General features: G+C 39.3%; 1 protein-coding gene and 1 long non-coding RNA gene across 4 annotated transcripts in view; one reads left to right on the plus strand and one right to left on the minus strand.

Moving 5' to 3' along the window:
* Nucleotides 1-20485, plus strand: part of RWDD3 (RWD domain containing 3) — a 90349-nt gene extending 69864 nt beyond the window's left edge. For 2 of the 3 annotated variants that reach the window (XR_005788773.1, XR_005788775.1), the window contains one exon: nucleotides 20141-20485. The gene's annotated coding sequence lies outside the window, so the exon portion shown is untranslated. Of the gene's footprint in view, nucleotides 1-19421; nucleotides 19489-20140 lie in introns of all 3 variants that reach the window. The other variant, XR_005788774.1, reaches the window with a different exon arrangement.
* Nucleotides 8744-16751, minus strand: LOC121027522 (uncharacterized). The gene is made up of 2 exons (XR_005788780.1): nucleotides 16243-16751; nucleotides 8744-9273 (listed from the first exon to the last, which is right to left on the minus strand). It is a non-coding gene; the product is annotated as an uncharacterized LOC121027522 (long non-coding RNA).
* Nucleotides 20486-21624: the final 1139 nt, after the last annotated feature.

Here is a 21624-nt window from a genome sequence, read left to right on the forward strand (position 1 = left end):
GCTTGGGAAGGTTTCAGAATGGGGTAACTGAATCCACTTCTCTTCTACTCCAGGTGGGAATTTTGAAGGGATTTCATGTAGTTTCCCTAGGAGATCAATTACAGACCTATTTTCCCCAATAATTTTTGAATTCATTATTCTCAAATATCAAATGCACAAAGGAAAATATAGTCTTTAAGCTATGGTATGAGACGTAGTGATTGAATCAAATGCTTCTTATAGTTTAGGAAAAAAAAATGATTTTCCTCATCTTTATTCAGATTAGGCTGGGAAGAAGTATGGAATCAAAATCTTCTGAGGAAATGGACTTCATAACAGTAGGCTCCTTGAGGACAGGGATATGTATGGTGTATCCTAACTTTTCTTGGAATACCATGCACAATATTTTGTGCAAAATTTATATTCAATAAATGTGTGATTAAATCTACTGATTTATATTGCTTGGAAAAATACTTATCACTTAGGTATTCTAGAGCAGCTGGATCATTTTGAAAGGGATGGATTGTTTCAAGATGTGTTGCAAGTAAATCTTTAGAGTGTTTTACTTGTAGTTGACCTCTCATGCCAGTTGGACTTGCCTGGTGTCAGTAGAATATGGCTAACTAATAGGATGTTTGCTCTGGCTTTTGACCCCATCATAACCAAATTTAATAAAAGGGCTGGAAAGCAAGCAAGGCAGAAATAGGATTAAAAAATCTTTTTTTACATATAATACATTATTATTTCCAAAAAGAAAATTATATCTAACATTGTAATTAAAGCAAATTTTCACAGACTTGTTGGAGGCTTTGTGTAATACTTTTAATCATAGTAATAAGCAGTAAGTTGAAATGCTCAGAGAAGAAATAGTATTAATAGCTAAATTTGTGGAATACTTAGATGAACCATGTTCTTAACCTTTAGGAGTAGTGCCTTCCAGAGATGGGTCACATTTTCCTTTTTTTAAATTTAATAAGGTGGCCAACTGTATTTTAGGCCCCGCTTAATTTCTTTTAGTCCTAGGTATGTAAGGCTATGGTAATTTTCATAGTTATGTTAAAGGTTTTGAATCTTTTAATAGCATTTCATCAAATGCTTGTAAGGACCTGACAAAAAATTCTGTGCCCCATTTACCTTGTGTCTCTAAACCACATTCAGTTCTTCATTCTGGGACATCTTTAGTCATTGGACTCTGAGGAATTTGGAGAGCTCACCGAGGCACTTCATTTTGTGAAATGCTCCCAGTGAGCCTCCATGTGGTATGTGGAATTTCATTAATTAGGAACTCAATGTCATTGCATTCAGACAAGGCCAGTCTAGAGGGCAGGATTTCAGAGGAAGGATTTCACAGAAAGGAGGATACTAGAATACCCAAAGGAAAAACATAGAGGTAATATGCCAATATTGCTATTTACTACACAGAAGATGAGCTTCAAAGAATTTTCAAACCATTTTAAACCTATTAGTATAAAAAAGCTCATGGATAAATAAATTTATTGGATTTGGCGAAGACATGCGGCTCCTACATCGTGACACACAGTGACAAAGCTGTGGGCAGATAAACAAGAGAGCAGAAGTAGTCACTTCTCTCTCACTACTGTCTGAGGCTGGTGCATAGTAAGCGTCCAATTAACTTTAGGTGAGTGGATGAAAGAACTTGCTCTAAAGAAAGATTTTTTTAGGACATTAGAACAAAATACCAAAAACATGATCATCTCAAAAGAACATTAACTCTGGATTTACTTGTACAAAGGAGAGGGACAGTGCCAGGGCAATGGGGACAAGTGATAAAAAATGCTTGCTCCCTCAAGAGTCAGTGTGCCCATTCACCAGCACACTTTACAGTGTAAAGGAGGCTGGTATAAATGGGGACCTGTGGAGCCAATTAAGCTTTTGTTTGAATTTTTAAACTGTTTTTGCTTATTTGCCTCCTACCTTCAACCGTTCTACTATGTAAAAACAGTGGGGTGAGATAATCTTAGATGAGTCACTTGACTTTGGGTTTTTCATCTTTAAGGAAATGGGGTTGAACAGGTGAGACTTGAATTTTTTTTGATCTATTATCTTGGATTTTTTTCTTTCTTTCCCTTTCTATCTTACTTGCAACTTACCTCCAGTCACTTGGTTTTATTTTTTATTTATTAAAAAAATTTTTTTAATGTTTATTCATTTTTGAGAGACAGAAAGACAGAGCATTGGTGGGGGAGGGGCAGAGAGAGAGTGAGATACAGAATCTGAAGCAGGCTCCAGGCTCTGAGCTGTCAGCACAGAGCCGAAGTGGGGCTTGAACCCATGAACCGTGAGATCATGACCTGAGCTGAAGTTGGACGCCCAACCGACTGAGCCACCCACGCACCCCTATTTTTTATTTATATTTTAGAGGCTCACCCCCATATTGAAAATCTCCAGGAGAATATACTTATGCTTGTCTTTGCCGTTTACTATTTGAGTAGAGCCCAGGCACTGTGAGGTCACACCATTAACTTGTAAATTTCTGTCTGATGGAAAAAAATAATCTCAAAGATTTAATTAATTACCCTGAGGACATTAACCAGTTTTGTACCTAATGTGACAGTTTTACTCTATCATTCCTTTATCAGATTGCCTGTAAACCCCAATTCCTCAACTGCTCTTTGTTTTTATCTTTTATTCAAATATAATTAACATATAGTGTTATATTAGTTTCGGGTGTGCAATATAATGATTCAACAATTGTATACATTTTTCAGTGCTCATTAAGATAAGTGTACTCTTAATGCCCTTTATGAACTAACTGGGTTGTCTGTATGTTGGTATACACAGAGTTTCTGGTTTTAAAAATTACCTGCAAATAGAGCACAGAAAGAAAATGAAGGATTGATTGGGGTGTGGTAGTGATGTAACATAGGGACAGTTGAAGAAAGACCAATTCCCTGGTCCCTTCTTTTAAGGAATTTAAAAAGATGAAGAATGGGGGCACCTTGGTGGCTCAGTTGGTTAAGCATCTAACTTGGACTCAGGTCATGATCTCGTGGTTTGTGGGTTTGAGTCTCGCGTTGGCCTCTGTGCTGACAGCTTGGAGCCTGGAGCCTGCTTCATATTCTGTCTTGTCTTTCTGCCCCTCCCCTGCTCATGCTCTGTGTCTCTCTTTCAAATATAAAAAAACATTAAAAAAAAATAAAAATATGACGAATGGATTCCCCAACAGGAGAGACAGAGCAATGGATTCCTTTCTGTAGTTCAGATGTTATATAATCTTTCTAGAAAGACCTGTGCGAATCTCAACTCTGGAAATTCTCAAGCAGGAGGTCTTCCCCCACCTGCGTCCTGTTTCCTACCCTCACTCACACACCTGACAGACAAGCAGCCTGCTCCTCCCTTGTAGGAATTTGGGACAAGATTCCCAAGATGGAATGGTCTCGAGATATCAATAGGCTACCATTGTCCCTCAGCTAACATGTGTCTCTATTTGTTTCTATAGGTTGAATAAGGATGTGCTTTTCCTTGTTTTAGGAACTACCTTATTGGGACAAGCAGCTGTTGAGTTATATGATGGGGAAGAAGGGTTATCAAGTTTATTGGTCTGAATTCTCACTTTTTGAAAGCAATTTATCCTGTAATTACTTCAGATATCAGTTCTAAGTTTCATAAAGTTAAGCTTATTGAATGTTGGGGCATTATTTCCAGTGAGCCGTGGACTGTGTATGGAAAGATGAATGTGACATCTGAGAAGCAATTCCTTAAAAAAATTATGAATAGCACTTTATTGTATGTTAGGAGCTTCATGGATTTTTTAAAAAATGTATTTTGAAAAATTAAATTAAAAAAATATAAGTTAGCTATATCCCCCAGTGAATTAGGAAACTCATGCCTTTGATAATAATACTGTTTACTTGGGACTAAAATAGTCCCCCAGTATTCCTAATCCTGGATCTTACTGTATCCAGTCATGGTGGAATATTAATGGGGCATCATTAGAAGTCTACCAAAGAGTCAACAACTACAGCCAGGGGTCCAAACAGAAACGCTCAGGTAGTCTCGGTAAAAGAGGTCTTGGCATGCAGAAGATGTTCAATAAACGTTTATTGAAAGAATAAACCCAAGGAAACTGCTCACTGCATGGTGGAGATGAGGAGGTTTCTGCCCATTTTCTAAGACATAGCAAAAGTAAACAATTACTTCATGCAGGAAACCACAGCATAGCAGGATTGACATGGGTAAACTAGGTGCCCGAGGTGTAGCTCAGCCTCTGCTATAAACTTGTGTCTGCAGACAAGTTATTCTAACCTCTGTGGGCCTCAGTTTCCTCTCTGTAAAAGGAAGTGGTTTCCAAACTGTGGTTTTCCTTTTTCAAACCAAATCTTCTGAAGAATTCTAATATATACAATAGGAAGAGTAGACTCTCTTGGGTTGAATCAGGGAAGGCAGACTGTATCCCGGCCGGCTCTACCTCCCCCGTCACCCCCACGGTACACAGTTTGAAAGCAATTGGACTTCATCTGTGAGGTCCTCTCTGGCCATGGCATTTGTGGGCAGTGTTAATACCAGTGTTACAAGCAGCTGTCTGGAGGTCAGTAGAGAGTACTTGAGGACATATTTTGAGAAGTATTACTTTAGAGTGTCCTCTTCTCCCCTCAAACCTATTCTGGCCCCTGTAGTCTCTAAGTCACTTGACGACGTCACAATCTACTTTGTCTCTTACACCCAAACCCTGGGAGTTATCCAAGACAGCCCCCTCGGTGCCCATAACCACTAAGTCACTAACTGCTCTCGGTTTTCACCTGTGACTATTTCTGAAACCTACCATTTCTTCTCCAACCCCGTTACCACCCCCAGGATTCAGGTCTCTATCCTCTTTCTCTTGGACAATCACAAAAAGCCCTGACCAGTCTTCCAACCTCCAGTCTCAGTCCGCTCTCAGAAAAGCAACTCCTTAAAAACTCTTTTCATTGCTTTCCATGGCCTAAAGGACAATCCCAATTCCCTTGGAAGGCACGCAGGCCCTTCATGACTGGCCTTACCCATTTCCCTACATTCTATTCCTATTTACCATCTTGTACTTGGTGTTCTAGCAGTATCAAACTGCCCGAAGTTCTTTAGATCTGTGTAGTTTTACACCCTTACCCTTGGGTCCTAGTGATTCTCCTCCTATCTTGCCCTCTACCTCTCTTTTCTGTAGCTCATTTATAATCTTTCTTTAAGAATTTGTGCAAGTGTCATCCCTACAGAAAGTAAGATAAAGGTCTCACTTTGTCTGTTAAGACTCTGCATGCTACTACCACATTATATTAAAATGATCTAGATAGATATAGTTCCTCCACTAGATTGTAATTCATTGGAGACTGGTATTATTTCTTTTTATACCTCTTATTCCCTAGTGTCAAATACAGTGCCCATGAGGTTCTCAGGAGGCAGCCTGTCATGGGATTATCTCTGGTCTCAACATATCAGCTCGCTGATTTGGTTTCACATGAGATTAATCAAGAGATGTAAGCGGCCTCAGGGGCAAGGGAAGGGCTAATGTAAAGTATAATGCTTTCAAAATTTAAAAACCACTTTTTAATAGGAATATTATTCTAATATTTTTTTAAATTTAAAAAAAAAATTTTTTTTTTAACATTTTATTTATTTTTGAGACCGGGAGAGACAGAGCATGAACAGGGGAGGGTCAGAGAGAGGGAGACACAGAATCTGAAACAGGCTCCAGGCTCTGAGCTGTCAGCACAGAGCCCGATGTGGGGCTCGAACCCACGGACCGTGAGATCATGACCTGAGCCGAAGTCGGCCGCTTAACCTACTGAGCCACCCAGGCGCCCCTTAAATTTTTTTTAACATTTATTTATTTTTGAGACAGAGAGAGACAGAGCATGAATGGGGCAGGGTCAGAGAGAGGGAGACACAGAATCTGAAACAGGCTCCAGGCTCTGAGCTGTCAGCACAGAGCCCGATGTGGGGCTCGAACCCACGGACCGTGAGATCATGACCTGAGCCAAAGTCGGCCGCTTAACCTACTGAGCCACCCAGGCGCCCCTATTCTAGTATTTATCATAAAGCTATTGAAAGCTTTAGAAGTTCTCTTTGCGTTTCCTTTTAATAAACTGCATCATGTAAGAAGTGAAAAGTCGAAACACACAAGTGAAAGATGGTGAGTAAATTTACTCAAGTAAACCTTTGGGTATTTTGAGCAAATCACCCATTGTTCCTTTGTCCTCACACGAGCCTCATGGAGGTGAATGCCTACCATGTTCCCCAACCCTGTTACACCTGAGAATCAGGAAAGTGAACTTCGTCAGTATATAATTCTCTTCTTTCCTTGTCTAGGACCAAGGCTACCTCTAGCCTATATGGCTCACACCTTTGTGTGAATGAGGAAAAGGCAACCTCTCTGCAGCTCCAAAGGCCCAGGGCTCAGCAACAGAACCATGACTTTGTGTTAAGACACAGGTGCCTGTCCTCTAGGCAGATGGCTCCCTAGGAAGGGAAGCTGGATTTGAGCGCCTCTACCAGGCAACTCTATGAAGTGCACAGACTTACCCTGCCTAAGGCAAAGAGCCATCTTCGTCCCCAAAGATGTTCCCATCTCCTCCTTGTCCCCAAATGATAATCCGTGGCTGCCAACTAAGCAGGAAAATGAATAGTCATGATCTTTCTGAAGAGCATTTTGGTGGGCTTTCTTCTAAGTCTAGCTTGCCATTTTGAGGGGGCCAGATAGTGGCATTCTGTGGTACTTTGGGAGCTGTGACCCAGAGAAATCCCTTCTTTGCATAGAATTGTCGTTTTGTATAGCTCATTTTGCTAAGTGACAAAGCTGATTCTGTCACAACATAAGCCAAACAAAATGGTGATCGCTGGCTCATGTGTGAGGGATCTCCTCGTTTCGGCGCACTCTGTGGTAAGCATTATTCACGAGCAGTTAATTATTGGTCTTCATGCATAAAATGAATGTGACATTTGAGACAGATGTTTATTGATTGTTACATATATATTTTTTTCAAAACTCCAGCTACTGAAATTGGCTACAATTACCATCACAAAGCACAGCTTTTGTACATTCAGGGTTTTATCCTGATCTCTGACCTGTAGGAACAGCATGCAGGTGTGGTGATAGGCACATGGACATACTTTTCTGTCTATTGACAGCAGGGATGGAGTTTCTTGAACAACTGTGCTCAGGCTGAAACAACTGCTGAGTTCCACCAGGGGCTGCTGTTGAACTTCTAAAAAAAAATCATATTTTGGAGAAGAAGGGGGGGTGGTGGTGGATGGGGAGGGAGGGATGGGAAGGGGGGAAGAGGAATAGAAGGAAAATCTTGGAAGAAAACCTGACATTTCTGTCTAAGGTGGAGCATGCTTTGCTGATGCCACACGTGGAGTGTTTCAGAAGTGTCAGTAATAAATACTTCTATCAGAAATCTTCCCATTCTATATCTCTGCATATTATACCCCAAGGAGAGTCATACAAAGACATAGCTGTCAGGGTCTAATTTTGGATCTGAAAACTATGGCGGTTGTCAGGCATCATTTCCCATGTGTGATATTTATCTCCTCTCACAAACAAACTGAGTGCAGAGTTTTTAATTAATTTCCAAGTGTCTCCCATGATAATTTCCCCCCTTAATATATTAATACGATGATTTAAACCTTCATTCAGAGGCAGACTTTTGGTTGGAAATCACTAAAGGCTTAGACAGTGTTTAGTATTATCAATAAGTTACACGTTCGTGGGTTTGCAGGGAATCAATAACGTTGCCCTTTCCTCATTTTATTTTTAGAGGCATCAGTGGGATTGTATCTCTTTTAAGTATATTAAGGAAATCACGAGTGAGCTGATTTTGTTATTTTTCTTCTTGTGATTGGAGGCAGTTCTTAGGCTGCTCCTCTTATTGCTTGTGCTTAGAGTTACTTTAAGAAAAGTTCTTGATTTGATGATAAGGGAGTGAATTTTCTTCTGTAAAGTATTCCCTTCAGAGAAACTTTTTTTTTTTTTAAATAAAGGAGCCAGAAATAGACCATGGAAAGGGGCATACCCCTGAAATGTACAAATCAATGGGGGACAGCAAGTATATTCACCTCTTCTTTCCCTGCCCAATCTCTCTCCTAACAGAAAATATGGAATAAAAAGCATAACATCATAAAAATTCTAAGGACAGGAGTAGGTTGGAGTTATAACGTATGTTTCTTAAATAGCATATTTTTAAAAAGAAATGAAAATAAAATTTATGTCTTCCAAAGGAAGAATTTTATTTATTTATTTTTGACAATGCTTATTTCTTTATTTATTATTATTATACTCTTAGCTAAAAGGTTGCTTCAAATTTCACAAAGATTTTTTTCTCAGTTCACCTTTAAGATATTTGATTACTGGGGTGATAGGGCAGTCCTTGAAGAAATATTTATCTTTCTCTGAAAAGGACATTCAAACACCATTGGAAAATCATGGCAATGAAAGGTAAACTCCTAAAGTCTTATATGAGTGTTCTAATTATCGGCAATCAAAATATTAAATTCTTGGAAATACACAAAACTCCTTCTTCTTACAGGACTGCAGCTTACATTTGTTACTTTTTTCCGTATGAGGATTTATTGCTTTCCTTCTCTCTCCCAACTCCCAGCATCTGCTGTACAAACGCTTCCCCTAGGTCCCTTAGGAAAATTTAATAACCAAATATCTATCTAGTGAGAAAGGAATTTTTTAAGGTTCAATTGCTCTGTTAATAATTTGTATTTTTTTCCTGTCTTGCAGTTTCTATGTAAGCGCCACAAAAATCAACCTTTTAAACACAGATTGATTCTGACAGTTTTTATTTTACGTGATTTCCAAGAATTGCTATAGAAATGCTTCTTAATTGAAATAGTTCTCCTTTTTGGCTTTTATTTTATTGTCCTTTACTTCTTGACATCTTGTACATTAAATCAGAGGCTGTTTTAGAGACATGAAATGACAGCTTTTTCAGAGCCCGATTCTGGATCCTGATAGATCTGCACTTCTCAAAGCAGACAGGCTGCTCTCCACAGCCTCCGAGAAGCTTCCTGCGTGATGGGCACGTCACCGGGAAACACAACCGTAAACTGCAGGTTAATCACCAAGGACCGACTTGTGTCAATTCCCTACTGCCCTGCTCCCCATCTAAGAAGAATAAAGCCAAGAACTATTTTTTTTCTTTGCTATTTAATTTAACAGAAACTGGGCTCAACTTTAGTTTGAAATTATATTTCCTCTCCACCACGATGGAAAGGCTACTCACGTAATTTAGTGGTGTGTTGTAAAGAAAAATCAAAGCGTCCTCATGGAATATTTTCCCCTATTGTATCTTCCTGTGATGAAAGAACACATAAAGTGAATGAGATGTGACACAGGCATGAACAGAGAACCCATTTGTTACACTGAAATTCCGAGAAAAATGCTATTTATATTACTATGGTGTTTTGGAGTTAGAAAAGGGTTATTTGGGGGAAAAATATGTATTTATATCAGAGTCAGTAGGAATAACAACGAGACAGGATGCAAAAATATGATAGCACGGGAAAGAACAGCTCCACAGACCAAACCAGTTCTCCTTCAAGGTAGCAAGCAAACATTTCATAATGGGAACGCTAACAAGATGAGTGTTCTGGATTTGTTTTTCAGTTCCACCTAACTCTTTGTAACTTTACAATGTAAGATTCAGAAATTGGAGCCAATTACCATAATATGTGGTGGTTTGGTGGGAGCGTGTTCTACATCAGACAGTTAAAAGGTTTTATTGCTATTAGGAGCATGTTAATGCCCTTGATAATGTCTCTACTTGCTTTGTAATGTCTCTCGTTGAAGTATAGAATTCTTTTATCTTCTTATTACATTATGCAAAAACTTGAATTGAAAAGATATTTGCAGGAACATTTAAAGTAGTGCATCAATCAGCTTCAAAGAAGAGAAAATGTTCTCGGAATAGCTTATAAAAGGATAACTGTCAGTTTTATTTTGGATGAACAAAGGCGGCAACGTAAAAAGCACTTTATTGTAAAAGCATACTGTGCAATTCAATAAATATGCCATATAAATATAAAAGAGAAGAAAGTTCATAATTGTCTGATGACTTAAATGTAATTTAAGTAATACTTTTAAAATGCATCTACCAGTGAAGTACTCTTTTTCTTTTGGGTTCCCAGTTCTAGGCTCTAAGCCCCCATCAGGTGATAACTTAACTCTCCCTCTCTCTCTCTTTTCTCTCTGATAACGTAAGGACTTGAATGGATTAGTCATGGTCCTGTTTTTAATATATCTCAGAATGATACGGGAAGGAGTGTGTGTGTGTGTGTGTGTGTGGAAAGCATTAGCAAAAATTTTAACAGCCACTTACTGGTGCAAGCTTTTCAAAATGATTTGTTCTTATCTGCACTGTGTTCAGTGTTTCTCATCCTGTGCCATTGCAGCTATAAGACAATTTTTCATTTGAATGTGACTGTGTTGTCACTTGAAATAGCATTTCTGAGTGTTTGGTGTTTGTTAGGTAAATTTAGTAGCATTGTAAGGTCTGGACTTTCTCAATCAGGGGTCTTTTTTTACTTTCTATATGAGGATCCTTGCACCCTTCTTTATATCTATATCTGTCTATTTATCTACCTACCTACCTACCTACCTACCTACCTACTTACCTATCTAAAATTGTAGAAAGTTGGCTTTTAACTATAAATGTTAACTATATAACCTTATTTTCAAATGTGTTTCCCAGGTAATAAACTTTAGCCTGACAAATCGTACAGAGATTGCTCTGTTTGACAAGGTTTAAAACTCTACAGTGTGAACTGTCTATTAAAGAAAATGTTCAGATCCAGCACATGGAAAACATATGTAAATATTTAGAATCAGAAAAGAACCATCTACAGAACTCAATTTTTCTATAATTTGTGTTTCTACACGTATCTATGCACATCTAGGCACAGATAGTTAGCTCCCTGCATGTACAAAGCACGTGATAAATATTTGTTGATTAAGGTTAAAATATGAAAAGAAAAATATCCCACCCAGTAAAAATCTGTCTTCTGTTTTGTAACCTGACAAAGGGATGCTAATCTCTTATGGAAATAGGAATCTACATTTTTTCCCAGACTCAGGCCTTGAATGAAGATTCAAAAAAACTTCATTTGAAGTCAGGTAACCAGGCTAATTCACTCCCCCACACTGTTGTAGCTTATAAAATTATATTAATGTTTGTGACATTTCTAAGAAATAATCTCCGTTTATTTTAAAACTATAAATATGGCACCTTGTAATAAAAAATCAATTCATAACTTTATTTGTAACATCATTTTGCTAGCAACTTCTTTCTCATCACTATTGTACATGATGCCTAATTCATTAAAATAATGTTCTCATTTCAGTCAGTGGGTTCCATCCAGACTCCATAGGAAACAGTCCTCAGTCTGTTGTTACTCTCTGATATCCCCCATTTTCTCATCCCTTCTTTCTCTCAGCCTGTCTCAGAATGCTCTCATTTTGAAAGTACCAGGAAAATTATCTCATAAAAGAAATTGAATAACAACAGAACTTCTGAGATTTCAAAAACGTAGAATTCTTAAGTTATTGAACTATGGGAAAAGCCGTAATTTATAACCAGCAAGTTAGTATGTTGTACACATCTGTGTACTGTTTCAGAAAATAAAGGTTGTTACTATAGCAACTGCCACATAATATGCAACATACGTTATTTGTGAGGTGCCAGGCTTCCTGTTAAACACACACACACACACACACACACACACACACACATACACACACACACACACACACACACACACACACACACAACTACCTCCTCATGGCTGCTCACTGATGTTTCAAGGATTTCCACCTTTTCCTTCACTATTGTAGGGGATTCTCATCTTTAATATTGTGTTGTTTTAAATCTTTTTCTTCTTTTAAGTTTCCTGTACTTTTGGAGTTTGTTGGCTAAATTACTAAGTTTGCATAGGACTGCTAGATTTGGTGACTACTACTGAGACATTTTTCTCAGTCTTACTTTGATTTAAAAAAAATTCTAATTAATGTTTTTGATATAGTGATAAATGCACAGGAAGGACACATATAGCACTGTGAATACACAGATGATATACACCTAGTAACATGTCATTTGAGTTGGCCCTTCCAGGGTTTTATAATTCTGTATTGTACAACCCTTCTGCATTAAAACCTCTTTTTTGAAAAATAAAAATGTCACAAAGTATGCAACTACTTTATGGATATCATATGCCATTTGCAAATGTGTCTATCATACTTAATTTCATTTGAAACAGTTGTTTAGACAGTATGGATCATTTTATGATGAGAAAATTAACTCCTTGTGAAGGGTAGATTTCCAGTCTTTCTTGGTCATGGTGTGTCAGAGAATAAGAAAATTGACAAAAAATTCTGAAATTTCAATTTGGGGAGCGGTCCTTTTAGTTTTCTAGGCAGGATAATGAATCAATAAAAGAAACGAGACAATGATATAAAGTAGAGACTCCCTTTGATGTGGCTGGACAAAGCATCACAATGTCCAACTGTTTTGAAGCAAAAGTCTGAAAACAACCTGACACTAAGAACAATATATTTTGACTCTTATTGGGTCCACTTTGTGGCTGAGATTTTTGATACGTAGATGGTGTCTGATATGTGTGAATTTCTTGGGTATGGTGACTTTTTAGTCCAGATTTCATATATAATTACCATCATTGACATATTTTGTCGTGTTAGGGGTTCATGGGGAGCAGTATCTGAGTTTCCCTTTGCACCAGAGTGGGCACTAGGTACTAGCTCCCCATAGAGACAACTACCTCTGTATCTGCAGAATAGTCTGTGCCATCAAAATATACCACCTCAACCCTGAAAACAAAACATGTCTGGTGAAAATGGCAGAATGAATAATACCTTTCCTTTTTTCAAAAAAAAACAAAAATGCCTTGATAGTTTAATCAATAAATATTTATTAAACATCTACCATGTGCCAGGCACAGTTTGGGGGATATAAAGATGAATAAAAGCTTCCTGGTTTCCAGGGTACTTACAGGTCTAGTCAGGGAGAGAAGCGTGCCACACTACCCAGCACGGAGAGGCCCATGCTGGGACCCAGTGCTCCATGGGCCTCACCAGTCAACAACAATGACTCAACAAGAGAACAATAATGGCTAACATCCACTGAACACTTACTTTTTGACAGATACCTCAGGTGCGTTTGTAATTTAACCCACACAATAGTAGTCTGAGGGTTTTACTGACAAGAAACTGAGGCTGAAAGCGTTGGAGTAACTTGTGTGTGGTTATACAGCCGAGTTGGGATTCTCATGCTTGTTCTATACCTGAGCCAATACATCTTGACTACTAGTCCCCATCTGCACGGATAGCATCCTCATAACTGGCTTCCCTGCTGCCACTTTGCCCCTGCAGTCCCTCTCTGGGCAGCTCCCACAGTAGAGAACGTGAATCAGATCACATGTCTCCCTTGCTTGGACCCTTTCAGGAGCTTTCCATCATGTGTGGAATATAAGCTGACTTCTCTGCCATGGTCTGTGGTACCCTGCAGTTTGCTGCCTCCCGGCACCCCTTAAACTTCAGTTCCTACGGCTTTCACCCAGCTTGTTCACTAGGCTTTAGTCCAGAGATTGGCACACATTGTGTAAAGGGCCAGATATTAAATCTTACAGGTTTTGCAGGCCATTCAGCCTCTCTGGCAACTATTCATTTCTACTATTATAGCACTCAACTCTGCTATTATAGCACAAAAACAGCTAGAGACAACAAATGAGTGTGGGCTGTGTTCTAATAAAACTTTATTTACATAAACAGGTAGCCAGCTGGATTTGGCCCTCACACCGTAGTTTGCTGACCCTTGTTTTGGACTTACTATCCTTTTTTTTTTTTTTTTTAATTTTTTAATGTTTGTTACTTTTTGAGAGAGAGAGAGAGAGAACGAGTCAGGGAGAGATGGAGAGAGAGGGAGACCTAGAATCTGAAACAGGTTCCAGGCTCTGAGCTGTCAGCAACCGAGCCCCATGTGGGGCTCGAACTCAGGAGCAGTGAGATCATGACCTGAGCTAAAGTCAGATGCTTAACCGACTGAGCCACCCAGGCGCCCTCGGACTTACTATCCCTCTTTATGTTCCTCTAATATGCCAAGTCTCCCTATCTTAGGGTCCCACACTCTGTCCCCAGATCTTCCCTGAGCTGCCTCTTCCTGGCTATTAGCCCTCACTGTGATGGAGAGACTTTACTTGGCTGCCATATGTAAGCAGCTCTCTCCACCCAATCTGTACACCATATCATCTATTTTATTGCCTTCATGGCTCCTAAACAGGCAAGATCCCATTAATTTGTTTTCTTGTTATTTGTCTGTGTCCCCTCTCTAAGGTAGCTCTATGTGAGGAGGAATCCTATTTGCCTTGTTCACTGTGGTATTTCCACCGACCAGAGCAGAGCCTGGGGCATAGAATAGATACTTAGTAAATACTTTCAGTTGAAGCACAAGTCTGTCTGAAACCAAAGCTTGTGCTTTTAATGGTGTCTCAGTATTCCCTTTCTGTAAAAATAAAGCCACACCGATGATAATTTGAGGAATTGATCACATTGCACCCTAGAGGACCTCTGCACCCTGGCAAAAGCCCTCCTCCCAAGTATTTTTGGGTGACCCAGAAAATATTTCCGTGTGGGTAAGTCTGATGTCTCACCTCGTGGGGTCCACGGAGTCCTGACCCTTCTTATGCTGCCATCCCTGTCTTTGTTGACAGTTGCCGTGTCCACTGGGTGGCTTCACTTGAACCAGGCTCCTCTATCACTTACATTGCTCTGCACTCACCCGACACCTTGGATGTCTTGCAACATCACCTCTGGGTATGACAAAGGCCACACAGTGATGGCCATTGCTCCTGATGGGCACTGCTTCTGTCTCTGCTGAGAATCGACCCCTCTGAGCACAGCTGCCCCCGTCAAGCATTGGAGCCCTCTATTGCCAGTCCCAATAGATGCCACCACTTCAAAGCGCCATGCTGCTTCTGGCCAGTGGTGGAGTTGGGAAGAACACCTATTTTTGTTTTCTTTCAACTTAGTGGTTCCAAGTTAGTGCTGCAGGTGCCCTAAGGCCTTATAGGATTTTCAGTTTTTTACTTAACTGTCATCTCTCTTCCTAAGTATAATAGGTGATGCTTACTATATGATGCTTATTGTGTGACAAGCACTGTTGGGGAGCTTTGTATTCATTAACTTGTATAATTCTCATGACAGAACCATGAGGCAGAAGCACTATTATTACCATCTCCCCTGAAGCTAGAGAGGTTAACTGACTCATTCAAGGCAACTAGTATGTAACAGAAGTGAAATTTGAATCCAGACGCAGAGCTTTAGAATTCACACTCTCAATCCCAGTCTATATGACCCAGGCATATGTCTGTGGGGGTAGGCTAGGGACAGATACAGGAGACCAACACCACACTACTCCAATTCTCCCTTCCCCTGTCATCCTGGGGCTTGTTACCTACTCAGTTAGCCCTCTCAGTGCCCTATGCACACAATTCCTGCGTGCAAACCATTGTCTTCTAGATCTGTGCAGATGTATCTAACCATAAGCCGAGGGAGAACTGCCCTCCTGATACCCTTGATCAGATAAGTGCTAAAGTAGACGCTTGAAATGTGTCTGTAACACACAAAGGAGAAATCATGAACTCTTTAGGGAAGGAAGTGTAATTTGAACTGGATTCTGAAAGATGAATATGATTTTGCCACTCAGAGACTTTGGATAAAAGGGTATAACTAGACCGAGTACAGACTGCATGATGTATAAGGGAACAGGTTAAGACATGGTGAGAGGTAAGCTGGGGAAAGGAGAATGGGGTGGATCTTAAAGGGCCTTGATGCATGCTAAGAAATTTGGACGTTATTTTGTAGGCAAGTATGGGGTGGAAAGACGGGAGAAGTAGCAACAGCTTTAATGCCTGAGTGCTAGAGAAAAGAGCTCTCTAGTGTTCCTGTTGAGTAGAAGGTTTCAATTTATGGTTTAAAGTCTACTTGATCTGCTTGGTCTGTGGACTTTTATAATATTGGTTGAGACAAGATCGTATCTTCATGGTTCTGTTAACTGAATACTTACAATGCCTTTATCAAAATCAGTTCCATTTTGCTCATTCCTTGTGATAAAGTTTCCTCTCCCTGTGCCTGTTCCCACCCCACCCTCAGCAGAAGTGGGGGTGATTTCTGAGTATTCTATTCTACTAGAATGGCCCTAAGAAGTTCTAGAACTTCTGCTCCAGAGGACCTCAACCATGGGAATGATGTCATACCTGATTGTCTTCAATGGTTTCATCCAAGTTAACCAGTCTTCTGGAGACCTCTGCGGAATCTTCCAGCCTCCTCTGTGAAGGTTATGAAAGCACTGATTCTTAGTCTAAGAAGCTGCCTTCCAAGTACAGTCATCTCTAACAACTTTGGAGACTCTTCAGTTTTTCATGGACACCTAATTAGGCATTTATTTACATTTCATTTTACTTACTCTCATGGCTCCCTTCTAAGTGGTGCACTAATGAAGTTCCTCTGTGACATCACAATGCTCCAACTGATGAAGTTTGTCTTCCCTTTGGGAATCAAATGCCCATTTGAAATTAATGAGTCTCTTGTAACCAAACTACTTTTGAATTTTGTCAACTCTGTCTGTAAGAAATATTTAGACTTGCCTGACTCTTGTCAGAACAGGTATCTTATTTCTTTGGCAAATTTACATAAAACGGTAGGGAGAATAACCCCATCAATCTAATCTATGTGTCCCTTCCACCCCACAAAGAGTAAGGGGTATGGAGAGTGGGAAATGATTTCTAAGGTCACAGAGGAGCAGGATCTAACTTAATGAGCCTTTGAGGAATTAAAAAGAAATGATCAGTCTGAAGAAACATTCACCATCCTTATAATTGGTTCTGTTTTTCCAGGGTCAATCCGGGAACATGAATTTTTCTATTCCCATGATTTTCCAAGTTTTAAAAACAGGGGCACCCTTTTATTTAAAAGAAAAAAAGGACCATTTTTTTTGATTCCCATCTATCAGACAGGTAACAGTGGAGTTACAGTGGTCAGAGGGGATAGTGCAGTCCCAAGAGCTTGTCAAATAGTGTCTTTCTCCTTACCCTACAGCTCCTCACCCCAGCCTCCAACTACTGCAGTGCTCTGAAGAATTTGATGGGAAAAGACCAGCTCTATCCCATCCATTCATTCTAACATTTACTCTAGGAGGTACAGCTCATATAGAAAATGGTGTAAAGAAACATTTTAAGAATGGTCTGTTTTCTCTTCATAGTGAATTACTCTAGATTTCCCTTGATTACCATTTGAAATCGCATGACTTCTTCAAATTACTACAAAGAACACCAAAATACAGTGGTTCTCAGAAGCATCCGTCTGAAGGTCTTTGTCTTCTTCCAGTCCATTAATTATTCTTATATTACATGTATACTCTTCCCACCAAGAGGAGGAAAAGGGTCCATTTGCTTCAGCTGTAATTATTGCTCTATTTTCAATGTTGGGGGTGGGAGGAGCACTGAATCATATAAAATATATATCCTGGAACCATTTATAAGTGGAAACCAACTTAGGACTATTTTTAGACTAATTCTAGTCTTTTTGGAGAACTGGAAATATAAAACTTTAAAGTCATCTACATTTAAAATTCAGAAGAAAAAATGAAAAACTTTATAGAAAGACAGTAAATAATGAAAGCTAGATTTCCATGCCCCCATTGTCATTTCAGTTGATGAAAGACAGGAGAAGGGAGAGGGCCGGAGGGAAAGCATAAGATGTGGAGTGGCATGGAGCATGGGGAGAGAAGGATGGCTGGCAATTCAGGCACTTTCATTTGCTTCCGCCTCTGGGACTCCACCCAGGGTCTCCTTCATGGGTGGCATCACCCCAATCCTGCCCTGATGTCACCTGCTGAGCTACTAGGAATAACCTGTACCTTGTCTGCAACTTAGCCAACACTCTTTTTAAAAAAAATTTTTTTTTATTAGTTTTCTTTATTTTTGAGAGGCAGACAGAAACAGAGCGCGTGTAGGGGAGGGGCAGAGAGAGAGGAAAACACATAATCGGAAGCAGGCTGCAGGCTCTGAGCTGTCAGCACAGAGTCCAGTGCTGGCCGAACTCAAGAACTGTGAGATCATGACCTGAGCCGAAGTCTGACGCTCAACCGACTGAGCCACCCAGGTGCCCCTCGCCAACACTCTTTTTAATCCCTGCCTCTCTTGGCTTCTTGTGAGATGCCTTCTGGAAAAATTCCTGAATCTTCCTGAGAGTGCTTGCTCCCAATCTACTCTCCGTGTTCAAGGCAAATCACTATGCTGTAGTGGTTTTACTCTTTTTGAGAAGTGTTTTCCATGAATCCAGGAGAAAAGTAAACATTAAAATAGTTTATTCTTTCTTGAGGTGTTCATTTTCCTTGAAAATTTTTTTGAGAAATGCCCTTTTAATTTAAAAAAAAACCTAAGAATTCAGGGGCACCTGGGTGGCTCAGTCAGTTAAGAGTCCAACTGCAGTTCAGGTCATGATTTTGAGACTTGTGAGTTCAAGCCCCATGTTGAGCTCTGTGTTGACAGCTCGGAGCCTGGAGCCTCCTTCAGATTCTGTGTCTCCCTGTCTCTCTGCCTCTCCCCTGCTCATGCTCTCTCTTTCTCAAAAATAAACAAACATTAGTTTTTTTTATAATTAAGAACTCAGCCCTGATAGAGAAGTGATTTTCTAGAATACTGTTTCTTAAACATAAGTCATTTCTATAACTCTTTCATGACTTTGCTATGCCTGCATACCATCTGTGATATTTTTCTCCACATTTTTCTTTAAATCAACTTAATTTTTTTAAATGTTTATTTATTTTTGAGAGAGAGAGAGAGACAGAGAGAGAGACAACGCACGAGCAGGAGAGGTCAGGGGAGAGAGAGGGAGACACAGAATCCAAAGCAGGCTCCAGGCTCCAAGCTGTCAGCAAAGAGCTTGACGTGGGGCTGGAACTCATGAATCATGAGATTATGATTTGAGCTGAAGTCGGGCTCTTAACCGACTTAGCCACCTAGGCACCCCATCTTCAAATCAATTTAAAAGGGAGCAATTCTAAGTAATAAAATTGGTGAAATCAAAAGTATAATGTGATGTTATATTTTTTAAAAAATAGGTAACAATGAAAATATTTGGATATGTGGCAACTAAAATTATCTCCCCAGCAGTAAATGTTCTACCATTTGGGAAATACCATTCATTATGGTAAATGGTCTGCTTCTGGCTTATGACTTTGGATATAAACTTAGGGTTTATGCACCAAGAAGAAAAGAAATGGGAAAGCTATTGGACTAGATTGCCAGGAGCCTACAGGTCCCAGTATAAAATTTATTAAAATCCTAGAATTTTTTTCAATATAAATAAAATATATGTGTAATCAACATAAATAAAATATATATGCATATGTATTTTTCATTTTGTACCCTAGTTTGGAGTGATAAAATTATTCCAAGTCTGGGGCACAGAAGATGATGATGCACCAGAACATCATTTAGGTAATTTGCTTGTTAGTTTCAGCCAGTCATTCCAAGTAGCGGCGCATTGTCCTGAAGGTGGTGTGGTGGCCCTCTCACTGTCCTGCATTTGTTATCCCATAAATAGACAGGGTTTCTGTGATTAAAAAAAAAAATCATGCTACTTAACAATACTCTGAATCAACCCGGCGCCTTTGTGGTTTCTCAGGAAAAAGATAAAATAAGGTTATGTTATTACTTTATATTTTCTTTTTGCCATAGAATTTCTTTTTCAGTTTCCAGGGCAAATAGAACAAAGGATAGGTTTTTATAATTTGTTTTTTTCCAAGAGTATGTTCTGGTGTCTCATTATTTGGAAGATTGCTATGAAAAGAAGGATCAAAAACATAGAAAAGCATACTTAATTGTGTAATTCATAATAATAGCAATTTTTCCTGTTCATATGTCTTTTTGGATGCATTTTTTTTCCCTGAGAAAGACTGAATGGAATAATTTTCTCCTTTTTCTCTCGTTTTTCAAAACTATTGATGCGACACAATGCATGTTCCATAATAATCACGGTTATCATGACTTTGGGGACGCAGGATTTCAAGTGCACATGCTGTACAAAGTATTTTATGAAAATTTTGATTCTCACGTTTGAGGATAATAAAAGGGTTCCTTTGCTTCTTAGAAAGGAACCCTGAAAACAAACGAACAGACGGACTCAGTGCACGGACACCTAGCCGAGTCTGCGTCTGGGAAGAATGACATGCCTTCAGCATGAAGTAGCTACAAGTAAAAGACATGTAATTAAGGAGGGGAGAAAATCAGAAACAGGAGCCATTAAAGAGACTGTGATATGAAGAACACATTGTACAGGAGATGTGACCACAGATTTCAGATCTGAGAGCTGAAAGGAAATGAAACTAGTTAAAATTCCACTGCTCATTCACTCCACAAGAGAAATAACATTCCTGTTCGATGCCACTTGCCACTTCTGTTTTAGAAACAATTAAAAGATGCAAATATTTGTGAATTGCTGTGTATGTTGCAATCCTGTTTTGAAAGCAAACAGTGCCCTGTACCTTAGGTTCTCACTGCTGGTTATGTTGGGATTCAGGGGTTAAAGCAAACCCTTCAGAATGAGTTCACCACTGCTACTCAGACAAAGGACACAACTCTGAGACTGTGTTCTGTTTGCCTGCAAGCTGTTGCCTATGCCAAATGAGCATTTTACAAACCATTCAAATTAAGTTGAAAATTTGTAATTATATTTTCCCTTTTAATTGTAACTTATGCAAATGTTATATTCCAGCTGTAGAAATAATTTTCGCTTCAGACTACAACATCCACATCAAATCTAGCATGTAACACCCCGATACAAGATTCTTCCCAAGCTGTAGTTGCAGATTTAGAAGGCTGGAGTTGGTGCTGTTAGTTATGGCTTCCATTGCTGTTACCCTGCAGTTAGGTATAGATTGCAAAGTGGCAATAGAGAAGAGAGACACCTTTGCTATAATTTGCTGGAGACAATTTATGAATAGAGCACGTAGAAAGAGAATAGAAGGCAAATAAACAAACAGGCACGAAGCCTAAGAAACCTGGATGTTTGCTAAAGTGAATATTGTATCCTTGCTGTAATTGATGAATCTGGCTTGCAGTGCATTAGATACAGGAAGAGGCTGCTTGTGACTCATTTGTTAATTGTCATGCATTTTAAACCATTTAGTGCAAACAGAAATTGAGTATTTTCCATTTTCAATGGAAATTTCACTTGGGGAAATCATGAATACCCTTAAAATTTTTAACCAAGAGTGAAAGAAGCATGGATTGTCTTAAACACACACACACACACACACACACACACACACACACACACACACATATACACACACACACACACACACGATGACATGTGTGAGAAATAAAAAAGAAAAATCCCCCCAACTGCAGTATATTCTGATTACTGAAGTGCTTTCTTTACATAAATTTGGCAAAGTTTTCATATTCTTGCTAGGCAAACATGCGGGACCTTGATTTACTACAATCCAGTTGACCAAATAATTAGCTTTTTGTGTTGAACTGTTCTGGAAGCAATGGGAGAGATGGAAGAAGAAAGTTTACTTCACATCCTTAAATAATTCACCATCTTGTTGATAAACAAGGCACTATAAT

Source organism: Herpailurus yagouaroundi, unplaced genomic scaffold (assembly GCF_014898765.1).
Source record: "Herpailurus yagouaroundi ecotype Mexico unplaced genomic scaffold, PumYag 77, whole genome shotgun sequence".
Taxonomy (NCBI): domain Eukaryota; kingdom Metazoa; phylum Chordata; class Mammalia; order Carnivora; family Felidae; genus Herpailurus; species Herpailurus yagouaroundi.